General features: G+C 40.2%; 1 protein-coding gene across 2 annotated transcripts in view; it reads right to left on the reverse strand.

The window, feature by feature from the left end:
* LOC117817041 (mucin-5AC) overlaps positions 1-19,769 on the reverse strand; it is a 49,269-nt gene that overhangs the window by 25,794 nt on the left and 3,706 nt on the right. The window contains exon 3 of one of the 2 annotated variants that reach the window (XM_034689488.1): positions 13,382-13,473. The exons of the other annotated variant lie outside the window; for it this stretch is intronic. The gene's annotated coding sequence lies outside the window, so the exon portion shown is untranslated. The remainder of the gene's footprint in view (positions 1-13,381; positions 13,474-19,769) is intronic. 2 annotated transcript variants of the gene reach the window in all.

Genomic DNA, 19,769 nt, shown 5'->3' on the forward strand with positions numbered 1-19,769 from the left:
ATTAGATGTCATTACACACCTGGATACTTGTTTTTGTCACCCACAGTCAGCTTTTTAGGCACTTTTTTACGACGAATGCAAAGGTCTTGCAGAAATTGATGTTAACTCTTTTGAATCTGTGGATTAAGTTAAGCATATTTTGATCACTCAACATCATTTAAAGCAGGGACTTGGACAGTGGGTGGATCATCAAAGACAGAGTATTGATTTTTCTTATTATAATCTAAATTTAAAGTAATTCTGAAATCATGAGCAGAATAACATCTGGAGCTACTGGAGTATTAATAAGAGCGTACTCGCTTCCACCGAGCTAGACTTCCCCTAAAAAGGCTTTTCATGTCCCCAGCAGAGGGGGGATATCTGAAAATGAGGGCGATTACCCGTGTTTGTATCTGTTGGCTCAGGGTCTATTATTTCACCCCAGACCCTCTATCGGGTTAATCAGATTTATTGGCTGACTAATCAGCTTTACATGCCTCAGTGTTTTGGGAGGCGTTATTACACTCGGCTCCTGCTGAGAGGACACAGCTTCTGGTGTGTTCAGTGTCCTCTCTGAACTCCTGTACGTGCCAGTCACTGCTCGGAGGTCGTGTAAACACTGGCGGAATAATTGTTTCTGAGGATACAGCTCATGATTTATTTCACTTTGTATGAGCGATTCCATTATGTTGTATAGCATACTGTCAGTGTCTGTGATATAATAGCACGCAATGGAGTTATTTTTAATGTTTGCTTTTGATTATCATGGAAGGAAAGAACTAAAGCCAAAATAACTTTAGCAGGTCATGATTTAGGTCATAATAACATACATTGTACTCTATTGCCTTGTTTTAAGATTTGGACAGCATGCAGTCTGACTTACAGGATGTAGACTGCTTAAAGATCCTTGACATTGTATGCCTTTATTCGGACACAATTGTTCTGTCCCTCCTGCAGTCAAATACCAGTGTGTTTCTATTTTCAAAATCTCTATTGCACAAGCTGTCATTGCTGAAAATGGCAAGTTTTGACAAAGATTAAGATCATGTAAAAAGGCTTGCCTGCTTGATTCTAAAGTGAATGGTTGTAATAATATTCAAATTTTATTTGGACTACTTCTGTTTGGGGAATTAAGCCGTTATAATGTCAGTACTATCTTTACTTGCAAATATTCCACCAAGACTAGCTGGGATTGAGGTCCTTAGGACTAGTATTTGCATCCCATGTCAATAACAACATAGAATCACTCTTTTAATTTAGAATTAGATAATTTCCAATAAATCAGAAAGCAGTTTTGTGTATAATATGGACCAAATAGTTAAGTCTCCTCAACCTCACCCATGTTATTCACATGTGTGGTACATTTTGGTTTCCAACAAGGTAAGAGAATACATCAACTTAGTTAGGTTTGTGCAAAGATCATACTTTTAGTTGAAATAATAAGTCAGCTCTAACTTTTAGTTTCACATAGGATATGGAAGGAATGATGTTTAGTAAGCAGGATGTAACTGATGAGTTTCACCCAGCGGTGTTAAATACTTGATTCTGATTTTTCAAAACCCCATTACAGCTAAGATTCATTCTCAACAGCCAAAGCTACACCAGTGTCAACCTGATCACACTCTTCAAATCAAATCAATCATCTAGTAAAGAAGTCTGGCACATTTCACCTCTGCCTGTTGACACTGGCAAAAATCTTAGTTTCAGTTAGCACTCTAATTTAATAGGATAAAAGCTTTAAGGATATTTTAACATTTAATCATGTCCTGCAAGCCAGGCAACAGGAGCAGATCTGGTGAATGCAAGTCTAGTTACTACAAAGTGACTTCAACCATGAGGGGTAATGACGATAGTAATAATGTTAAAAGTTGTGACATTTGCCTTATTAATGCAATTTCACACCTTGTCTGAAGTTGCCTTCAATGTAAAAGTTCAGTCTAAGGTGAATTATAACAAATAAGTAGCCTAACGTTTAACTTGACTGTGAATTGAGATGTTCAGTTCAATGTTAATTCGTACAGCAAAGAGGGTGATTAGATTAGATTAGATTAGATTAGATTAGATTAGATTAGATTAGATTAGATTAGATTAGATTAGAATCTGTATTGTAAACAGTGGATTTGAAAGGACTATTTTTAAAACTGTACACATGAATTATTTTCATATAATTTTGATCTACATGTTGATCTTTAAATCAGTTGTGTCAACTTGTCTATGCCTGTAGTTAGTAGCCAGGTACGAAGCAGGACAATGTATTGTGAGCAGGTGTTCACTTAACATTACCTTCTTTCTTGGAACCCCAACAGGTCAAACATGACCCCAAGGTGAAGCACAGGGGTCTTGAAATACCAACAGACATAATCAGAAAATAACAGTGGAGTTGCAATGGAGTGTTCAATCAAAATCAATAACTACAACAGCTGTGTAAAAAAACAACATGAACAGCAGTCTCATGTGTGTCCCTATCTACACACCCTGACTTGTGTCCTTCAGTACAGCCATGCTAGCATGCTGACTAGTTCTGATATATTAGCCAATAACAGCTGAAGTGCAGCAGTAGGCATAACCCTGGGAAATAGAAATAACTCTGAATCCTAGCTTTAATGCCACCCACAATGACTGTTACTGGCACCCACACTTATGTAGCAGCCAGCACTTTTTACAGCCTTGGTGGAATCTGCATTCAGGTACTTGTAGGGATGCTTAAGCTGAGGACAGAGCAGAGCCTTGAGGCAGTAAAGGCTTACAAAGTACAGTTTTGACTCAGTTTGAGTAAAGTCTTAGAGATAAGCCAGACAAGTGGTATTTAAGAGATTCACTAAACTGAACTCTGTATACAGGAACATTCAGTTGAACCATCTGAATTAATTTTATTTCTGTAGCTCACAGTTTTTATTATTTAAACCAAAAGCCAAAAAAGGACCACCACCACGACAAGCTCAGGCAATTAAGTCGCAGAGAGATAAAAGCCAACTGTTTTGCCATTTCATACAAAACTATTTAAGAAGTAGAATTGAAAGCAAGTTTGTAATGTTGCTAGTAAGCCCAAACAACTGTAGAATTTGTAAGCACACAAAGTTGCTGGCATGGAGGTCAAGTTTAGGCCTATAGTAGACCATTCATTCATTGTAACAAATGTTTACAATGGGAGCTGTGGTTAAAGATTAGATATACCTTTAGTTCTTCTTGTGATGCAGAGGTGTATTGAGAAAACTGTTCCTCAGTCGAAGCACTAAATTCTTTTACCCCGTGGATCTATTTTAGTCTGTAGATCTCAATAATTACTCTGATCTGTACAGCGTTATCCTAGCTGATAGGACACATGGCAGCAGCTATGAAAAGAAAACAGAGGCTCTTATCGACTGTATTTTCTTTTAATTTAGGAAAGACCAGGCTTTTAAAAATACCTGGAAAACTCATGGAGAAAAGTTGTAAGAGCATAAAGTCAATGTTTTTTTTCAACTCCAGCTTTTCCTTTTTGGGGCTTTTAATGAGCCTCACAGACCCTTTTGCATGATGACAGATATTAAGTCTCATTTTTCTCTTTACAGATGCAGGAAGCTGAACTGCTCTTCGGTTTGTCCTCTGTCAACGATGACTGTTAATGGCACGGAACTCATCTAACTGCTCACTCGGGAAACTGAATACCAGACAGGACTGAAAACATTATTTAATCCCACAGGTGGGTGTTTTAGTCTATGAAAGCTCAATGAGGAGGAGCAGTAACTATTTGAACTCAGTGCACCATCTTGTTTGACTCTTGCCAATGTGATTCAGATGACTGGAGCTTCACTCTTCAGTCTGTGTGTGCGTGGGTGTGGGAAAAAAATTACACACACCTTTACTGGAACTGTTAAATCAGCCTCAGGTGTATTCAGTCTGCTGCACTGTACTGACAGCAGACATGGTCCCAGCTGGGTGTCTGGAGAAGATGCTGCAGCTCTGACATCATCGTCTCCCTCGTAAAAACAGATTCTCAATAACGTCTGCTCCACCACATGACCCCTGACAGACATTAAACGAATCAGGGCAATGTGGAATCAATACCCAAATTATTCACCCAGCGTGTAGAGGAAGTGTCCCACTCAATTTAAAGTGAACTCATTGTTATGGAAAGACGAGGTTACACCTTAGGCCATCCCTGTTGTTTATGTATAACTGCATGTGAACGCTGCCTTGGTTTAATCCCATCTGCTCAGCACATGCGTTTGAGAGAAAAAACTCTTCTCTCTCCACAACGACCAATTAAGAAAACATGTTTTTTCACTGATACAATTTGTAATGGAAAACCTATTTGCGCCTCAAGAAAACCTCTCATCCACTACTGTTACCACCAACCACCCGCCTCGATGGCAACCTTGTGGTGCTTCGTGCTTGGAAATGCAGCACACTAAATAAAAACAGACACCCAGGCTCTTTTTTAGGCATCCCACACGAGTCTGAATTTAAGCTTTTACCAGACTGGCACGACTGAGGGAGAAATAAAGTTCATGCAAACTGCTGGATAACCATCACCTCTCTTTTTGGATGCTATAGCCTGCAGCTCTCTTGATTATTGCTCTTCCAGTTAAATGCAGGCATTCCAGAAAGCAGCAGTGACTGTGTTGTAAATAGACAAAACATGCTTCAACAGGCTTCCTACATGGTCAAACTATTTTTGAGTCAATGTCTCTCTTTACTTCTCTTTCTATTTCGACCTCTGTCTTGGTTTTTCCGACTCCACCCACTTTATTAGTACTCTTAAAACCACAGATATTCTCTGTGAACCAAGCCAGTTTGGTTCAGAAAATGGCCTGCAATGAAAATAACTTTTATAATCAAGCCAAGGCCTGAGGAGTTAGAAAGAGCTGAAGATTCAGAGCTGTTTCCCATGAGCACTCTGTGCATGATCTAGGATTATTTAATGCGAGTTAAAGTCACAGCCGTCACAGCTCTGCGGTTTGTCTGTGTGAGAGCGTCAGATTGATGCGAACAAAGCTTCAGAAACAGTAAAAGTCACCACAGAGAAGAGGGACCCCATGGACCAGCAGATGTGTGACAAATTAGATGTAAAATACTTTCAAGTGGATGTTTGGCATTCTGCACAGTTAGTGCACGTCTGTGTGTCTGTTTGCCATGTGTTTTTGATGTCTGCTTATGTGGTGGCATTTGATTGTGTGCACTCACGAGCATGTATGCAAACAATGCGTGCCTGTCTGTGTGCAAGGGTGTTTAGTCTACAAGCGGAGGAAAGGATCTTGTGGTTTGAAAAAGACGAATTGACTGGTTTGGTCTTTTCTCTAGGACGTGTATCAGGACATGACATCACCACTTCCATATTTTCAGGCTGGTGGTTAAAGTACTTTGGGCATGCTCAGACACAAAAATGTGTAAGTATCACTGGGAAATAGAGGGTGTTAGAAAAAAGAGAGCCAGGTTGAGTGCAATGGGTGATTAGATAGGCAGTATGTCATTGTTACAGGATAGAGAGTGCTTCTGTGGTATTAACAGAGTGGTCACTGGATGTGCAACACCAGCACAAAATGAGCCAAGCCAAAGTCAAGAAATATTTTGCCGTAGAATAATACTAAATTGAAAAAATAACACATTTTGAGAATAGAGAGAATCTTAAATAGAAAATTGTGAATGCAAATAAATCTGGTTATATCAGTCAAAAGTGGATGCAATACAGGACATACTTCGACAAATGTTACTGTGTTATTGTTGATTGAACAGAACTGAGCAGAATTTTGTTATACACTTTATCTATGTAGTTACATTTTTGACAGAATTTTGCTAATTCACCTCATCATGTGATATCCATTTGGAGTCACTTAGGGTCAGCAGAAACAATATGTAATTGCAAAACCAACATATTATCACCTTTGAATATAGCATTGCTAACTGTTTTTTGCTATTTTACATTCATAGCAACATTAGTATTTATGAAAGATTTACTCTGCTTAGCTTTGATTTTGTTCTCCACCACCCTAGCCAACTCACGGTTCTTAAGCCAATAAATGATCCTTTAATGTGGTGTCAAACAGTCATAAGAGAGATCCTAAAATACTCTGTAGATTAGAAAAAAAAGTCCCTGCCATCTCACATGGTGTCAACCATGCAGTAGATGTTATTATAAAAATATTGTCTTGTGTTGGTTTAAAAAGCCAATTGCTTTGTAAATACGCAAGAATCATTACATAAATACTGTAAAGAATACTATGTGGTAAAGATTTGTAGCTTTTCCCAGCTTTACAAGCTATTTTGTCTCCCCTTCTATAATGTAAAGCACGCCATAAATGGCATTTAACACCATCTTGTGACTTTGTTCTCAGCAGAGGTAAAATCAACTCTTGGCCTAGACTGAATAGTTTATTTGGCTTTGGAGTTAAGAAGGGTAATTTGTTTCTGTCATTTGAGTCTTATCACTTTTTCTGTATTCCCCGTTTCTCCTTGCACAGGCTCACTAACATTTCCCGCCATATCCCTTTGATTAGAAGCACATCTGACTCCCATTAAAACTTCCACATACAGATCCAGGGGCTGCTCTGGAGCTGGATGGAAAAAGTTCTTTTTTTCCCCCCTTCTCTTCTTTCCTTTTTTTTCTAGAAGCCAACTCAAGCCTCCAGGAAAAGAGCAGTATGTGCAAATGAAGCAACTGTTTCCTCATTAACACTAAGCAGAGGCTCTCTTCAGGCTTTTATCACTCAAAGTTGAACTTCAACATCAAATTAGCAACTAAATGTTTCTTTTATGATTAAACCAAGACCATATACGGGAATGGTTTTGTAAGATTGCTGGATAAGCGCAGTCCGCCTTTTGGCCACACCATAAGTCTACCGCCAAATGCCATTCAAAGCCTGGGAAATATGCTGAAATGGTTGACAGTTCCCTCACACTCAAATTTCACATTGAAATTTTCCAACATTTAATGGCAGAGGAAAACGAAAAAGGAAAGAAAATAATGTTTTTGACAGCACTGGACACGCTGACTATGGCACAACCAAGGGACCATAAAGTATCCATGGACAAAGAAGAGCTGCAGCCAAGTGGAACACTGCCTGGCGAGGACAATAGGAAGTGATATGACTAATCCACGGATTCCAGAGAGGAAATGACACAGTGTGGAAAGCCTCAGAGGCCTTGAATCTCACACAACATCAGGCAATGTGGATCCACCCCTGAAGAAAAGGAAGTTATTTCACAAACTGGGCACAAATTCTGATTCCTGTCAAACTGTCCCTCTGGCCAGCTTGTCACTTTGACAGTTGTACAGTTTGTAAAACAAGAGACGAGTTCTGACAGACTGAAAGACACGAAGACGACCCATCATGTCAGCTCAGCTGACAGCAGTCTGCACCTCCATGCTGTATGTGTTTACTGTGAACCAATGCTCTTTGACTGCCTCCTGGGCTCTGGGTGAGGCAATATCAAGCTGTCTGTCTGTCTGTTCAGGGCTGCGATATTTGAAACATTTCAACAGGAGAGACAAATCGAGAGCCTGAAGTGTTGCACAGACGTTCATGATTTTACACTACAGCTTCTGTTAGACCTTGACATTTCCTCTTGCTTCACCATGAGGTGTAGTTTTTTGGTTTTCAGGTTAAATACTTCCACACATAGCTATTGGTCAATACATTTTGTTTAAAAAATGTATGTTCCCTCAAAATAAAGAGTAAAAACTTCAGTGATATCTTAACTTTTTTACAGCGTCACTATTAGTTCCTAATTTCTGAAATAGCAAGCATGGTTAACATTACACCAGCCATTGTGAGCGTGTTAGCATGCTAACATAAGTGTTTGCTTAGAGCACCGTAGGCTTATGTAGCTTCAATGCATGGCAATCAATACATTTCTATGGTATTGAAAATCTTAAGTGAGCTGGAAAAGATTTAACACTCCACCACAGACTGTCTGGAAAGTAAATGTGGCCCTAAGATGTCATCCACTAGAGTTCAGAATTATGACCTCACTATTTTTGGCATTTGGGACCAAAGGGTGGTCGTATTTGGACCAAACTTGGTCTACTCATTGACTGTGACTTATCAATGGAATGAGGCCATGCTTTAAAGTATAGTCTCCTCTATATTCAGTTTTTCTAGGTATTAAGACCATTTAAACTTTTTGAAAATGATAACTTTGATGATAAATGAAATGAGAACTAGTGTGATTTTCAACATCTGGTTCCATTAAATTGGACCGTTTTAGCATTCTGTTCAGTCAGTCGCCCCATGCTGGCTGCTAAAAAGAATGCAGGCACATCTTCATTTTCATTCCAACCGAAAAACTAGTCCACCTGAGACATACAAACAAATTTCACTTGTTGATTTCAATATACTTGTAGTCAGTTTATTTAAAGTTGATGCAAATAAATAGCAAATTAATTAAACTATGTGAAAATTCTTGTTTTCTTTCATCAATAGTTGAATGAAAAATACAAAATGACATGCTTGGCTTTGGTTGATTAAAGGGAATTAATTTCTTCTAGATGCCCAGACATACTTGATATACTGTAAGTCAAATATATAAACATTTAAGTATAAATCAACCAAATATGAAACATATAATTTTTAGAAGTCATCTGAAAAGCAATCTTTAAACATTAAGCTGTCTCTTTGGATTAGTCAAAGCAATGAACCCATATGGAACATATTACCACTCATGCCCTGTTTCATATTGGATACCAACCGGTCTATATCATAGCAGATTCATGGCACTGACAGGCCAGTTATTTCAGGGTCATGCACCCTTGCCACAACAACCCATGCATGTTGTAATTTGAGCTCGTCGCCAAGCTTTAATTGTCTGCTTTTTTGCCAGAAAACATAAATCAGCTGTCTGCATGCTTTCAGTGTCAGACCCCTTTTGCACAGCGAGAGGCAGCCATGCAGGCTTGTACTCTCTTGACAATTACAGTGCTGAGGTGGGCTACAACCAACCATGAAATCAGCCTTTCAGGATGCTCAGACAATGTGTACTAGAGAGGTACGGGTGAAATGGAAAACTCAGATCAAATAATGTGGAAACATTTAAAGCAGTAATTAATTATTTTTGTTGATCTCATTCATTTCAGTTTGCTCAAAATGAGAACCTGCTGTCTGATAAGATCTGGAGACATGATCAATAGTTACATATTTTTAATAATGAATGATCTGGACATAATAATAATGCAGACTGGTTGCTTGTTTTCATAAGTCCCCGTTTCCTGCATGTCTGGCTCTTTTCTGGGATTAGCTAAATGTTTGCGAGGTCCAACTCAAACAAAGATGACGTTGGTAGCTTGAGTTCTGCCCTGAACCACCACCCGAACTATCTGCTGATCTCAGCCAAGATCCTGTTCAGACAATACCCGACTTCCCCGAGCTGCACCAATGAAAACATGCACCGTTATACTTCAGCATGCAGGGTGAAGGGCCTGGAGAAACAAGGAGAAAGAGTACCAGGGAAAGCTGCTTGAAAAGTCATCAAATTTAAAGAGACATTTGTGTAGTCTGTTTTCTACCACCCTATCCTCTTTTGTTTAGTCTTTTGTTGTGCTCTTATACACACGTCTCTGCTGACTGCATTGCCTCTCCTCTCCAGTGCTTTCAAAGAAAACCCTTCAGTAGAATGGAGAGCAGTCCCCGGTCGCTTGTTCTGTGCAGACCAACGCACTAACTAAATAGACTTGGGCTGCAGGTCGGAGGCAGTGAACTCAGTCCTCTCTGACAGAGTCTCCAATCCATTTAGGTCGAGTCCTGGCAGAGTACCTGCGGCCTGACAAAGCCCAGCTCTATTCCTGTGATACAGCTCAGTGAGTTTTAAGCTTTTACAGATGTACGTGCAGAGAGTGGGCATGGAGCAAGCCTGGCTGGGTTGTCTGACTGACTGGGTGGGTGCAGGGTGTTAAATCTTCCTTTCACAGCAGTCTGATGAATCCTTTACGTCTGCTTCCGTTCCCTCAAGAGAGCAGACTCACACAGACTGAGCCTTGTGGGTATTTCCAAAATGAAAGGCACATTTTGGAAGTTTGGATATCTGAGCCACATGTTTCTTTGTTGTGTACAGGGCACGCAGCCAAGCGTCTTATCAGCCTGATGTTGTCGTTTTTGGTTTCCGGAAGGAGAGGACCAACAAGGAATTTGATTTCTTTTGACTTAACTTTCCCTCAAGACTCTGTTTCCATCAAACAAAATAAAAAGACAATTTGTAAATGTAACATCTCTGGAATCAGACAAGCCAAAGAGGCATGACGCCAAAAGTGATATGGACGACATCAAAGCTGACGGGCAAGTATGCTTTGTTGATCTAGATTAGGTCATGGGAAGCTGAATCAAAAAGACTCACTCAACATGATGCGAAAACAGATGTTAGCAGGAGTGTTGCCAGGTGAATGCCCAAGGAATTAGTAACTGGCCATCATGGGAAAATACGAATCCAAGAAATGCATTTACCTCTGATTACATCCAAATTGAAAACTAAGCCTAGCCCACTCTATTAGATTTTAAAACTTTAACAGATGTTGAAAATGTGAGAGACTCCACACATGATGACAAATAAGGTTACAGACAACAGCTTTGTTTCCTACATTGTGTGGGGTGCAACGAAAACAGCACACAAACAGACTCCATTCATGTAACAACCAGAGTCTCAAAACTGGGAACGCCTCAAAATCCCTGGCAAGGGCCCCCCTGTTGTACATCAAAAGTGTCGTACATCAGGCAGGAAAGAAATGGCTACAGCCCACAAAGTTCATGCTCAACTGTCCTCAGGGTTCCCATCACACAACAGGTTTAGATATTTACGATGTGAAATCGATGTGGCCAGAATGTCTTCTGAGCAGATAGGGTAAGTAAAATAACCCTGAACACCGCAGGACAACCTGGCAAGATAATCTCAGTACCAGAAAATCAGGACGTTCTTTACTTTTGTCAGAGGCCCAAAAACAGCTTGATAACTTAGTAGTGCGGATCCCACTTGGAAAGACAAGGCACATGGAGAATGTGTTGAAAGATGAGGGATGAAAAACATACTCTTATTTACTCCTGTACAATAATGTCATTCACAGTTATACGGTAGAAAATTATTATTTCATAAATCTGCACCATCAGCCAAGATAAACAACTACTACAATGGGGTGTTACTTATATGTGACAGCTTGCGGGGGTGAGTTTAGGAGATGAATTAATGTAGGACACACTGATTCGACACAGCCGGGATAAACTGAGGGTGTGTGGGCTATTCGTGATGACAGAGTGTGGGTGTGTCGAGTGATGGCGTACATGAGGATGTGGTTTTTGGCTTAAATAAAATAGGTATGTGTTTAGGTTTGGATAGCAGCACTTTCACATGTGTCATTTCCTGGCCACCTGTTTTTCTGAGAATAGAATAGTAAACTGTGCTTCTCTACATTAGCCTCCCCCTCCTCCTTTCCTTCTCCTCCTCCTCTTCCTCCTCCTCCTCTCAAAGCAGTCCAGCTCAGATTGGGTCAGGCTCCATTTTTGAGGAAAACAGTAACCACTAGTCATTTTGCCAAACATTTCCTGAGTCGCGGAGGAAGGTCTGAATAATGTGTGGGCTGTATTTTCAGACCTTTGGCTGAGGCCAAATTTTCTTGCAGACCATAAATAGTCAGGGAAAGAAAGTTGAGGAAGTAACTAAAGGAGGAGCTGAAGTTTATCAGCAGTTTAGGTGCCAAGAAAAAAGTCCCAGCTGGATTCTTTTAAGGAAAAGTAAATTTAACCATCCTTTCTGTTTGAAAAGATTAGCTTGGTCTTTCAGGGGAAAATGCTCATTTGCTTTCACAAGCAAGACCAGAAGAAAAACTGAAACGTGTATATCACTCTTAAATTGTCCTTTCAGTAAAAGTTGATGCCCAATGGCTAGCTTAGCTTAGCATGTAGAATGGAAAGACCCAGTTTGGCTTCCACTCTCTGTAACACAATCCACACACTACCACCTCTAAAGCTCACCATATCACATTCTGTATCTTGTTTTTTTCTGTTGAAAGGGAAAACTTCAAATACAACATGAACATTTATCAAGGTGCCATATTGATAGCTGTGGGTGGGCTGCAGTTAAAGGTAAGCACACACTTTCATTTCATAGCCTGGCTAATGTTGCTATCCTGGACATTTAGCATCTTGATTTGTTTTTGTATTTTTATAGGCTTGTCTTTTGGTGGGGTGTATTGACCCTCTTGTTTGTGCTGGTGTTAGCCTTGTACCTGTCATATAGAGCCAGGCTTGCTGTTTCCCCAGTTCCCTGTGTTTATGCTAAACTTAGCTGACTTGCTGCTGGCCATAGCTTTGTATTCATGCTATGCTTAGTTATTTGCTTCTTGCTTCAGCTTTATATTTAGGTTAAAAATCAAGACTGGGATCAGAATGTTTCCTTCCATCTCAGTCTTATGAAGAGAGCAATGCGACTATTTCCAAAATACCAAATTATTCCTTTCAGAGATTTCTTTGTATTCCTGTTTGCAACGAGCGTGACAGCTTAGCATTTCAAAAAACAAACCACAACAAAGGGAGTCAATGTGAGCAATCAAGTTACTACAAGCCTGAAAAGCCACACCAGAGCAACAGAACAATGTTATTATTGTCTGGAGAATCAAAGAAAGGACAGGACCATTTTCTTCTGGGATTAAATCCAAACCAGCATTCTGCTTCCTAAATCTGACTCAGTCACCATCCTGTGTGCTTTCCGATGGTGTCTAATTACTGACTGCAGCCAAGGTTAACTGACAGTTTGGGTTTTTACCATATTTCCCCTCATAAACCTTAAGTAACACAAGGCAGCACCACCCCACCCGTAAAAACAAGTGGAGAAAAAATGTGATAAATAGCTGTTTTTGCAGAAAATGCACACCCACAGGTTGCAGAGGCTGAAGAATACTTTGCATAAAGAAATGGGTTCAGCTCAGGTTATTCAGCTGACAAACTAAAATAACCCTGTGCTTAATAAAATATCATGACTTTAAGTGACATCTTTGGTATGCATTGTCATTGTAGACTCGTTGGGTATTAATGTTACATTCATGTAAGATGTGAGTGTATCCCTGGAGACACACCCAGATATAAACAGCCTGAAATACACGCCTGCCAGTCGAGCCAGCAGCAGCCATCTGTGCCTATTGGGTTTCAGTGCTGAATAAGAAATGGGAAAATAAATAGCTAGCGGTACTAAGTTCCTGTTCAGGCTGACTCAAGAAAACCACCCTCTCCTGTTCCAGCCCACAGGTGATGAAGCCAGAGTTAAAGCTTGCTAATAAATTCAGCACTTCAGTCCCTGAGGTGTCTGGGATGTGGGGGTCTTGATTGAGGGAATATTTGACCTTCTGGTTCCAGCTCTGTGCCTCCAGAGGGCTGTCTAAAGCGCTAAAACGTCATGACTGGGTTTTAGTTTCATGACCCACTTTTGTGCATTGTGCTGGCAAACTTACCCAAAAGGTCTCTCCTCTGGCAACAAACTTGGTGTGCTTGACTTGCTGGCTTACAACAACACTCTTATTTTTGCTCCCCCTTAATTAGAGGCCTGTTGGACCAGAAGGAGAGAAAGAAAGAAGGAAGGACAGACAGAGAGATCGTTGAGATGTAAAGAAAAAGAGACAAAAGTAAGGATTTCAACAAAAGCAAAGAGGAAGGTGGAGAAATTAAAAAACATGAGACAAACTGAGAGGGATAGATTGTTTTCATTCTGCAGGTTTGGATTATTTGTTTGGCTCTTCTTGAGGTCATGTTATGATAACCCTCTGCATGAAAATATTTAAGAATTCAGTTAAGTGGGAGAAAAAAATATTTAAAACAAATCCTAACAGAGGTTTGCTGGCATAAGTTTCCTTTTCACAATGTTGTGCAAGCTACACCAGTTACATGAAGTCATTGCGGTCCTCAGGCTTACGCCCACATTTGTTGTTGTTTTACTCATTTAAAGGAATATCTCAACAGCAACATAAACACTCCCCTTGTGACTCTAATCTGTGTGAAAGTAGTCCTCAAAGTTGTTCCTCTTTCAACATTTGGGGATTTTTTTGACGTTGAACAGAGTGATGTTGATGCAGGAGGAATATGTTGCTCTTGCTTCAGGGTGAACAGGTCAAGTACTCAGAGGTCAAGCTCATCCATCCTCTGCAAATGGAAAGATGTCAGGGATGTATTACTACTGCACAGCCTGCAGAGAGGACCCATATCTGTAGCTGTGGGTGAGCTGCAGTCTGGGACGGATACAGTGGGGTGGCCTTGGCCTCTCTTGAAACCTCCAAATCATCAACTACAAATGGCTTTTGGCCTTGTCAGAGGCGGGACTTATGTTAAAATACACTAATTGGTCTGTGTTACAACAGGCTGCTTGTAGCTTTCTTTGCTTCTCATAGTAACAAATGTCCTTTTTGCTGCTTTGGACATACATCTTTTTGATTCCTTTAAGAATGAACCTGAGAAGATTCAAATGATGTTATTATGTTGTGTTGCTATTGAGGGTTAAAGAAATGTACACAGGAATGCAACATCTGTATCATATTTTCATGTTGTAGTATGTGTGATAAGTGGAGATAGAAAGATAGATACATGTTGCTCATTTCTGTGTGCGTTTGTGCGTGTACATACTTCATGCCACCCCTGCGTAGGCCGGCTGCTGCAATTGTGCCACCCCCGTCAGTGAAGTCTGTATCTGCCCCTGGCTTAAGTGTTCCGTTAGCACATAGTTTCACTTTTGATGCCCTGCTAATGTCACTGTTATTGTCTAGACTGGATCTTACCGTTCAGTTGTGATAAGCATCTTCATTTTTAAATGATAGTTTACAGCTTCAGACTCTCTCAAAAGAAGATAAACTTTACCTCAATCACATGATGAGACCATGTTGCTAACTATCAACCATTGCCTCAGGATGTTTCACAGGAAAGGAGTGAGCGATACTTTGGATATGTCTCAGACGAAACTATTCTCCCCCTTTCAACACATACTTTTGTTCCCCCAGGACTGCTCTCTCCCTCCTCTCTTTATTATTCCTCCCCCATTCCTTTGACCTTCTTCCATTCTGGTGCTATGCAGAGCCACATTACAGCACTGTGATATCACTAGACAACACAATAAATTGTCAGACCCGTTGGACATAAGGTTGCTGATAAAAGCTGTTGATAAACTAGTAAATCTTGGATTATGTTAAAATAGGAGTTAATACCAACATTGATAGCCAACTCAAAATAGATTTGAAAGTACACAGAGGCCTGTCTTATAGCAAAGGAGGTGTGTGTGTTTGTGTGTGTGTGCGTACGTGCGTACATGTGTACATGCGTACGTGCGTGTGTGTGCATGTGTGTTGGGGTGGGAGGGCTTGGCTAAACTGTTCCTGGCTTGCAGCAGTGAGATTCTTCAACCAAAAACAGCAGATTGGCAATAAGATTATCTTTCCCACATAGGCAGGAAATCAGATTTGTGAGCCCCATCAACAGGAAATTAAAGAGGACAACATGGTTTAAACAAAAGCCAGCTAACCCCGGTCAGCTCAGATCCTCCCAGCAGCTAACTCAGCCAGTGAGGAGGGCTGGCAATGCTTTAGGATGTTACAACAGTAACACACTCCTCACTCCTCACAGTCTAAAGTAAACAACACACACAGCCCTCAGACAGCAGACATCCTCATGTAAATAATAAATGTTTGCAAATTTCTACTTCAAACACCAATGAGTGTAGCCGCAGTCCACTTGTCAGGCTTATTGGAGCTTGATGAATTTATGTCTTTGATTCTGTAAAGGTTTAGTTAAAAGGCAGACCGGTTTTATACACGTGCAAAGCAGAGAGCCTGTACCTAATCAGACAAACATCTCTGTTACATTGGAACTTTAATCAGCTCGCACACAGAGAGATGTCTCCTGCAGGGTGACATTAAATGTGATCTCACAGACTTCTATTTTAGTCTAGAGGGGAATGTGTGTGCTACATGTTACAGTTTAATCCCCACAATATCACAAATTGAACATTCAATGTAACGTCAAGAGAATGAAATGTAGGATTTAATGGCTTATAGAAAAGTGGTTAATTTTCTACCGATAAACCCTCATGCATATTACAGTTAGCTTCCCCAATCACATAGATAGCGTGACTTTATAGTCTCTTTATATGTTCTTTGTTTAGAATACAACTTTCACCCAACTCCTTCCCCAGTCTGTCACTCTGATGAACACTAAATACTCTCTGTAAATAATCATGTAGATATACAATGTAACAATTCCCCAAGCAGAATTCACATATTTGTATTTTTTTTATTATTGAACTATCATCTTCATCTACTCTTAACCAAGCAGCAACCTCCGGTCTAAAAATATGAGTCAATGCGGAAGTGTTAAAAGCTGCAGTTCATCGAGGATCCGCTTGAGGCTGGCTCCGGAAGTACCGGAAGTCACATACACATGAATGGGGAAAAGACGATCTTTGCAGCATTAATAAACATGTTTACAGCCTGGTACAAAAGATGAGTGTAGTGTGAATAGCTAATTTCTCGATGTCCTCTCACTGTGAGGGGGGTGAATTTTTTTCTAATTCGGCAATTTCGAAGATATTGAGATTACCAGTCTTCCAATGAGAGGCACAGCTGCCTGTGGAAACACTGCAGCTGTTGGCTAGGAGGCTCAAAACCCGCCTCTTTACGTCACACTGGCTCGACAGAAGCAATATGGCTGCCGCAGCCGATTGGTCTCAAAACAGCGCTTCAGAAACAGATGGGTGACGTCACGGATACTACGTCCATATTTTTTACAGTCTATGCTCTTAACGTAAAACTACCTCTGCACTAATCACCACTGCACCATTATCATATTATGTTTAGCCTGTACATATCAGTCATGCCTATTTGTTGTTCTTCTGTATTTATAGCTGATGTTATTATTATTATTATTATTATTATTATTATTGTATTTATATATTTATTTTTATTTGTATGCCTTATTCTTATGCCTTGTACAAAGAGAGCACAGTTTACCATAACAAATTCCTTATGTGTTCAAGCATACCTGGCCAATAAAGCTGATTCTGATTCTGATTCTGATTCTTATAAACTGGAGTTTGAGTGCTGCAAAACTTTTGAGCTAAACCATGTACTTGAGGTAGCAAAACTAACTGGTTAGGTGTAAATCCTACCTGGTATTAAAATGTAATCTGTATTTGAACATTTTATCCTAATAATTAAATGCATTTTAATGCAAGATGTAAATGTATTTTGATTGGAATGAAATCAGCCTGACCACTTATCAGGTTGAGAGTATGCAGGCTGGATATGTGTATTTGTATCTGATGTAGATCTCACCCACACAACATCCTGGCTTTTTTTTTTCCCTTTCAAATTCTGCGCTGACCTCTGACATCCATTTTTCTTCTGCAGAACAGAGATCAGATGTCAGTAGGGATAATTAGAACACATTAGGAATACGGTAAATGTAACGTAACATTACATTTAATTCACTATCTTAATAAAAAGTCTGTGTCAGACTCCCGTTTAAATATCAGTTGTTCAATGGATGTTAGAGACCAGAATTGTTTTTAAGGTTAAGATAAAAAATATTATTAAAGCCAGTATAGTACATCAGTGTTGACTCTGAGTTCACATGGGACATAAACAGTTGTAAGAGGAAGAGCAAAAGCGTGACATATCAATGCTGTGTGCAATTCTTTTAAATCTCTTTCTGTTTACTGCTGCTACACTGGACTCAAAGTTCTCTCTGCAGAGGATTTGTATTGTCCTCAGTCTGTGAAATGTACCCCTGATAGAGTCTCCAACAAATCCACATCTACAGTTTGACATTTCATATTCGTGCCCTGTATATCCAATGAAGCTCTCATTGATTCCCCACATTGATTTAACTTAGCCTCTCCTGGGTGAAATACGGCACAGCTCAGTGATGGGAGTTGGTGTGTGTGTGTGTGTGTGTGTGTGTGTGTGTGTGTGTGTGTGTGTGTGTGTGTGTGTGTGTGTGTGTGTGTGTGTGTGTGTGTGTGTTTGTGTGTGTGCACGCACTTGTGTGCGTGCGGGTGTGCGTGCGTGTATACTCCATGTGGATACAGTATTTGTAGTGTGGTGGTGGGTCATGGTGGGCTGTGCTTCTGTGGCTTCTGCTGCACACCTTGGGACGGCTGTACAGCAGAAACCAACCGCCTCTGTCTTCAACGTCTATCTACATGTTCTCTTCTGCCAGCGCATTATCAGCCAGACCTAATGGGGCTTAGCTGCTCAGGATGCCTCTGGCTATACTGTAGCTGACAACAATAGTGCTTATAACACAAGTGTTGTACTAATTGAAATCCTTTATTTATTGACCTTGCATTATTGCTGGCGTGTGGCTAAATTTCTTTGGGGTATGTAATTCATTTAGGCAATTAATGAACCTTGTTTGAAGTTACATATTAAGACCACAGAGGGTTATCTTGTGCCTGGCATCATTGAATTAAGATCTCACTGTTGTTGCTGCAGAGCTAGATGTCTCCTTTTAATGTCAGGGGATCTCTAGCTCGGATCTATTTGCAGATTAAAGCAAAATAAGAAAAAAGTTTTATTAGTGTGTCGATGTGAATATTCTCACACGGGAGTTATTTTTCTGTGCAAGGAGACCAAGTCTTTTGGAAAACTCAGGCCTAGGTGTGATTGTGGCAGCACTCTCAAGCTCAAGTTGACCTTAAAAGGTGTCAAAACAACTCAGCACACACTGGTGTGCATGCTAGAGGAATTTTAAATGAGGACCACACTTACTTGCTCTCTGCCAGAGTGTTACATGAGAAGATTGATCAAATCTTTCACCATCACAGGTGGCAGAAAGTGCACACACTGTTTACTGAGAAGTGATAAAGTGATTAAGTGGAAAAAGTAAAGGCCCTGAAAAGTCCATGAAGTTAAGAAGTATAGGTGCCCTCTGAAGGTCTTTTCTACCAGTTTTTTCTGCAAAGCCAACTGAACGTCAGATTCTGGAAAAAAAATAGGCTGAAATAATTCCTTCTTCAAATTCAAATAAAAAAAACCAACACACTGAAGCTAACTGAAGCTAACATTGCATCGGGGCATCAGTTAAGCCAATGGTAGTAGCTCATGCCTCGTATAGAGAGGTTACAGTGGCTGCTTTCATGACTCCTGGCATTGGCTCTTAGCTGCTTGTCATCCCTAGACTGTATAAAACATAGACATAGTCTCTGTGACCGGTTTCTGAAGGGGGGGTCTTGAAGCCAAACAATGACTGTCACCATATTAGAAATGCTGACTCATTCTAACTTTTGGTCAGCCAATAAACAGACAAAGAGGAAGAGCTGAGACAGGCTGTAAGCCTCCAGATAAACAGGTACATCCCTCCAGCCTGTCAGTCAACTCAGTAGTGTTCCCAATTATACAAATCAATGCATAATTCTTAAACTTAGTATCTACACAACCGATGAGTCATACATTTTTATTTTGTTTTTTTCACATTTCCACTTGGCTCTAGTTTCCAACACCAGAAGAAGCCGCTTGGTCGTCCCGCATGCTATTCTCTGAAAAATGTCCTGTCTCTATTTAGCTGTCCTATCAAATAAAGGCAAAACATTTCCAGCCCCCAAAAAGTTACCATTATGACTTTGCCCAATGATAAACTGGTTGGATGGGGAATGTCTTTCTGCCCTCAAACTGCCTCTGGACATTGTCTTTGTAACCACAGTTTCTCTTTGTGGGTTCACTGGCATTACATTCACTGCACCTCACTACATCTCTCATGTTGTTTTCAACATGTGGCATCTGTTTCGGGTGAAATGCATTGAAAGGCACACCAAAGACTTGTCTTTTGCTACATTTTATTTCCCCTTTGATTCTGTTTTGAATC

This window comes from Notolabrus celidotus, chromosome 8, assembly GCF_009762535.1.
Source record: "Notolabrus celidotus isolate fNotCel1 chromosome 8, fNotCel1.pri, whole genome shotgun sequence".
In the NCBI taxonomy this organism is placed as follows: Eukaryota; Metazoa; Chordata; class Actinopteri; order Labriformes; family Labridae; genus Notolabrus; species Notolabrus celidotus.